General features: G+C 46.6%; 1 protein-coding gene across 2 annotated transcripts in view; it reads right to left on the bottom strand.

Moving 5' to 3' along the window:
* Window positions 1–6,000, bottom strand: part of ash2l (ash2 like, histone lysine methyltransferase complex subunit) — a 56,017-nt gene that overhangs the window by 44,237 nt on the left and 5,780 nt on the right. The window contains exon 1 of one of the 2 annotated variants that reach the window (XM_085970926.1): window positions 519–601. The exons of the other annotated variant lie outside the window; for it this stretch is intronic. The gene's annotated coding sequence lies outside the window, so the exon portion shown is untranslated. Of the gene's footprint in view, window positions 1–518; window positions 602–6,000 lie in introns of those variants that run through there. 2 annotated transcript variants of the gene reach the window in all.

Genomic DNA, 6,000 nt, shown 5'->3' with positions numbered 1-6,000 from the left:
CTCTCTTTCCTCACATACACAATCACTCTCTCTCTTTCACTCACACTCTCTCCTCTTTCACTCACACTCTCTCTCTTTCAACTCACACTCTCTCTCTTTCACTCACACTCTCTCTCTTTCACTCACACTCTCTCTCTTTCACTCACACTCTCTCTCTTTCACTCACACTCTCTCTCTTTCACTCACACTCTCTCTCTTTCACTCACACTCTCCTCTTTCACTCACACTCTCTCTCTTTCACTCACACTCTCTCTCTCTCTCTCACTCACACTCTCTCTCTCACTCACTCTCACTCACTCACACACTCTCTCACTCACACACTCTCTCACTCTCTCTCACTCACACTCACACTCTCTCTCTCTCTCTCTCTCACTCACACTCTCTCTCACTCACACTCTCTCTCACTCACTCTCTCACTCACACTCACACACTCTCTCTCTCACTCACACTCTCTCTCACTCACTCACACTCTCTCTCACTCACTCTCTCCCCCTCTCACTCAAACTCTCTTCTCTCACCCTGTTGTCTCCGCCGCCGCATCTTGCTGCCCGCCCGCTCTCGCGAGAAGACGCGGCTTTTGAAGGCGGTTTTCTGTCGGCGGTTTCAAAATCAGACCCTCCGCTCTTAAAGGGCCGCAACCATTGCTCTTAAAGGGGCCGCAATCATTGCTCTTAAAGGGCCGCAACCATTGGTCTTAAAGGGGCCGCAACCCACTTGCTGAACTGTTTAATAAAAGCAAATCCACCAGTATTACAAATCCTCCCCTGCCCCCACTTTAAAGGAGCCCCACTGATTAAAGAAAAAAGCCAAACCCGAAGATATAAAAAGAGGAAATTGCTGAAATACTCAGCGTGTCAGGCAGCATCTGTGAAGAGAGAAAGAGAGGGAAGAGGGGAGAGAAGGAGAGGAGAGAGACAGGGAGAGGAGTGAGGGGAAGAGGTGTGAGAGAGAGGAATGAGGGAAGAGGAGAGATGCTGCCTGACTTGCTGAGTATTCCCAGCACTTTCTGATTATATTTCAGATTTCCAGGATCCACAGTATTTTGCTTTTGTATAAAGAACAAAGAGGTTGTTTTTATATAGAATAACAGAAAATGCTCGAAACACTCAGTGGGTCATGTTGAGTCTGAGTGTCCCAGATATGCTTATTCTAAATCACTGGACACAGACAACAAGAATAACTTAAACAGGTCTTTACTAATCGAAGGTCAGGGCTGAACTGCTTAGCAAATTACTACACAGAGTTTATATACCGGTGTGGTCACCACCGGTACTACAATATACAGTAGCCAAGAGAAGTAGTCCATCTCTTAAGGTAGTCTCTTAAGGTGGTACAGGTTACATACACCACAGGTCAGACAGCACCTGTGGAGAGCGGGTCAGGCCCCGTCCAGATATGGTACCGCTTCCAGCTCTTGCCCTGAACTGGAAACTTTCATCAATTTTGCTTCCAACTTTCACCCCTTCCCTGATCTTCGCATTGTCCCTCTCCAGCTCTTCCCTTCCTCGACTTCTCCCTCTCTATTTCTGGGATGTCCACCAGTGTCTATTCACTCTCTTCGCAGATGCTGCCAGACCCACTGTGTGTTCCCAGCATTTTCTGCTCTTATTTCAGTTTTTGCAAACATCCGCAGTATCTTGCTTTTGCCGTTTGTTTTCATGTAGAAGCTTTCACGACCACGGGGAGTCCTAAAGTGCAGCCTTGAGTTAACAATGGAGGAGCATGGTTGGTGACTTTGAATTGACGCACTCAATCCTCAAACGGTGACCACACAGTTTACAAATCTGTCTCAAATGGCCATCTTATCGATATTTAGGAATTTAGGTGAAGAACTGAGGTCTTCATTGCAGGACATCACCGAGAATCAAGGGTCTGAGTGTAAGCATCACCGAGATTGAATGATCTTTTTCAAAGAAAAACTTTGCATCTTTACGGGAAGTTAAATGAATCTGTTGTTAACTATGTTGCGGTGACTATTTCCTCTGTTTGGAGAGTCAGTAACAGGATTGAAGCTTTGACCACACTCGATCAGCTCCGATGGACGGGCCACATCGTCCGCATGCCCGATACGAGACTCCCAAAACAAGCGCTCTACTCGGAGCTCCGACACGTCAAGAGAGCCCCAGGTGGGCAGAGGAAATGCTTCAAGGACACCCTCAAAGCCTCCTTGAAAAAGTGCAACATCCCCACCGACACCTGGGAATCCCTGGCCCAAGACCGCACAAAGTGGAGGAGAAGCATCCGGGAAGGCGCCGAACACCTCGAGTCTCTTCGCCGGGAGCAAGCGGAAGCCAAGCGCAGGCAGCGCAAGGAGCGCATGTCAACCCAAGCACCCCACCCACCCGCCCCTTCAACCACCGTCTGCCCCACCTGTGACAGAGACTGTAGGTCCCGCCTTGGACTCATCAGTCACCTGAGAACTCATTTTTAATGTGGAAGCAAGTCATCCTCGGTTCCGAGGGACTGCCTAAGAAGAAGTAACAAGACCAACAGCAGTGGGAGTTTGTGCAATGGTAACCAGTAATTAATTAACGACAGGATGGTTTGTCATCTTTAGGTTTTGTAAATGTGTCTGTCTGCATTCAGTGCAGTATGTGAGAGACCCTTCAGTTTTCAATTCTGGAAGGGTTGATTCATCCATCAGACAGGATTATTTGATCAATTATTTCTGCAGGTTGCCTTTAAATTCGCCTCAGTACCAAAAGCCATGGTGCAAATAAAGTGCACAGTCTGATCCCACTGATTGACGGGACACTGTCAGCTGTTTGGATGATGGGTCCTGTTGACAACTTGCCCTGTGTGACTTCTCCTAAATGGCCACAAGGTGGCAGCGTGGTCTAAAAGTGGCTCTGCCCCAATTGAAGCACCACTCACTCACGGAACGGGCTTAAAGTGGGGTATATGAAGGAGTGCTCCCCCTCTGCCCCACCGCTTGCAACCTTTGCCCCTCCACCCTACAACCTTTATACTCGATAATAATTTCAAAGAGTAATTTGATTTAATCGTCTGTCAGATGCGGCGTTAAACCGAGGCCCCATCTGCTCTCTCAGGTGGATGTAAAGTATCCCAGGGCCACTGTTTTGAAGAAGAGCAGGGGAGCTATCCCCAGCGTCCTGCGGCCAATATTTATCCCTCAATCAACATAACAGAAAAAAAAGATTATTTGGTTATCACATTGCTGTTTGTGGGATCTTGCTGTGCGCAAATTGGCTGCCGTGTTTCCCACATGACAACAGTGACTACACTTCAAAAGTACTTCATTGGCTGTAAAGCACTTTGGGACGTCCAGTGGTCATGAAAGGCGCTATAGAAATGCAAGACTTTCTTTTCTTTCCAATTTTCCAGAAAATCTTGGGGGTGAAATTCGACTTGGACAGGGTCACAAAATGAGCGGCACCCATTATACACCCTGCCCGACATTCACTGCCACTGACTCCAATGGAACTGAATATCAGGCCGGGTGTACAACTGGCAGCAACAACTTGCATTTATATAGTGCCTTTAATGTAGTAAAATGTCCCAAGGTGCTTCACAGGAGCGATTATCAAACAGAATTTGACACCGAGCCACATAAGGAGATATTAGGGACAGCTGACAAAAATCTTGGCCAAAGAGGTAGGTTTTAAGAAGCATTTTGAAGGAGGAGAAATGGACGAGGAGATTTAGGGAGGGAATTCCAGAGCTTAGGGCCCAGGCAGCTGAAGACACATAACATAGATACATAGCAGATAGGAACAGGAGTAGGCCATTCGGCCCCTCGAGCCCGCTCCGCCATTTAATGAGATCATGGCTGATCATCCAAACTCAGTACCCTGTCCCTGCCTTCTCCCCATATCCCTTGATCCCTTTAGCCTTAAGAAATATATCCAACTCCTTCTTGAATATATTTAATGAATTGGCCTCAACTGCCTTGTGTGGCAGAGAATTCCACAGGTTCACCACTCTCTGGGTGAAGAATTCCTCCTCATCTCACTCCTAAATGGCTTACCCCTTATCCTTAGACTGTGACCCCTGGTTCTGGACTCCCCCGTCATCAGGAACATCCTTCCTGCATCTAGTCTGTCTAGAACTGTTAGAATTTTATAAGTTTCAATGAGATCCCCTCTCATTCTTCTAAACTCTAGCGAATATAAGCCTAATCGACCCAATCTCTCCTCATATGTCATTCCTGCCTTCCTGCCATCCCAGGTATCAGTCTGGTGAATCTTCGCTGCACTCCCTCCATGGCAAGAACATCCTTCCTCACATAATGCCACCACGGCCACCAGGGGTGGAGCGATTAAAATCGGGGATGTGCACAAGGCCAGAATTGGAGGAGCGCAGAGATCTCGGAGGGTTGTGGGGCTGGAGGATGTTGAGATAGGGAAGGGCGAGGCCATGGAGGGATTTGAACACCAGGATGAGAATTTTAAATTTGAGTCGTTGCTGGACCGGGAGTCAATGTAGGTCAGCGATGGGGTAAACGGGACTTGATGCGAGTTAGGATCTGGAAAACAAAAGAAATTGGGAATGGGAGCGGTGACCAGAGGATAGACTCGACAAAGTACTGTTAAAGGGGAGTTTTCAGTGTTAACATCTTGAAACAAAGCTCCCTCGCTGGATTAGTGTGACATTACCCATGCTGGTCGTCTGGGGATGTGACTATGCAGTCTCTACCGAACTGTTTTCTGACAGCAGTTTTGATTATTTAAATCTTTCTTCTTCCTGTTAACAGTGTCTGACAAAATGACAAACCGTGGCAGCAATGTCCCTTCAAGATTCGGGAGTCTTTTTTCTGTATCCAGTTACGACAACAGAGTCAAAAACAAACATACCTCCCAGTCTGAATTTTCACTCTTTTTTAAAGGAATTGCTGCTCCTACTGTTCACCAGATGGTGGCGACATTTTGCAAGGATTTAAAGACAGAAGTTGCATTTCTCCAGCACCTTTCCCAACCTCAGGACGTCCCTAAGCGCTTTACAGCCAATTAAGTACTTTTGAAGTGTAGGCAATGTGTATTTGTGTCTGTGTCGGTATGTGCCTGTGTGAACATAAGAAATAGGAGCAGGAGTCGGCCATTTGGCCCTTTGAGCCTGCTCCGCCATTCAATAAGATCATGGCTGATCTTCTACCTCGTTTCCACTTTCCTGCACTATCCCCATATCCCTGGATTCCCTTAATATTCAAAAATCTATCGCTCTCTGTCTTGAATATACTCAACAACTGAGCCTCCACAGCCCTCTGGGGTAGAGAATTCCAAAGATTCACCACCCTCTGAGTGAAGAAATTTCTCCTCATCTCAGTCCTAAATGGCCGACCCCTTATTCTGAGCCTGTGACCCCTGGTTCTAGACTCCCCAGCCAGGGGAAACATCCTCCCTGCATCTACCCTGTCAAGCCCTGTAAGAATTTTGTATGTTTCAATGAGGTCACCTCTCATTCTTCTTAAATCTCGAGAATATAGGCCTAGTCTACTCAATCTCTCCTCATAGGACAATCCCCCCCATCCCAGGAATCAGTCTGGTGAACCTTCGTTGCACTCTCTCTATGGCAAGTATATCCTTCCTTAGGTAAGGAGACCAAAACTGTACACAATACTCCAGGTGTGGTCTCACCAGGGTGCTATATAATTGCAGTAAGACGTCTTTACTCTTATACTCAAATCCTCTTGTATTAAAGGCCAACATACCATTTGCTTTCCTAATAACTTGCTGTACCTGCATGTTAACTTTCAGTGATTCGTGTACAAGGACACCCAGGTCCCTCTGAAAACCAACATTTCCCAATCTCTCACCATTTAAAAAATACTCTGCTTTTCTATTTTTCCTACCAAAGTGGATAACTTCACATTTCTCCACATTATATTCCATTTACCATGTTCTTGCCCAATCACTTAGCCTGTCTATATCCCCTTGAAGCCTCTTTGCATCCTCCTCACAACTTACATTCCCACCCAGCTTTGTATCATCAGCAAACTTGGATATATTGCATTTGGTCTCCTCATCCAAATCATTGATGTAG

The sequence above is a fragment of the Somniosus microcephalus genome, chromosome 30 (genome assembly GCF_052327205.1).
Source record: "Somniosus microcephalus isolate GS21.2 chromosome 30, FLI_Smic_1.0, whole genome shotgun sequence".
Taxonomy (NCBI): Eukaryota; Metazoa; Chordata; class Chondrichthyes; order Squaliformes; family Somniosidae; genus Somniosus; species Somniosus microcephalus.
This window is presented reverse-complemented; position numbering and strand designations above follow the sequence as displayed.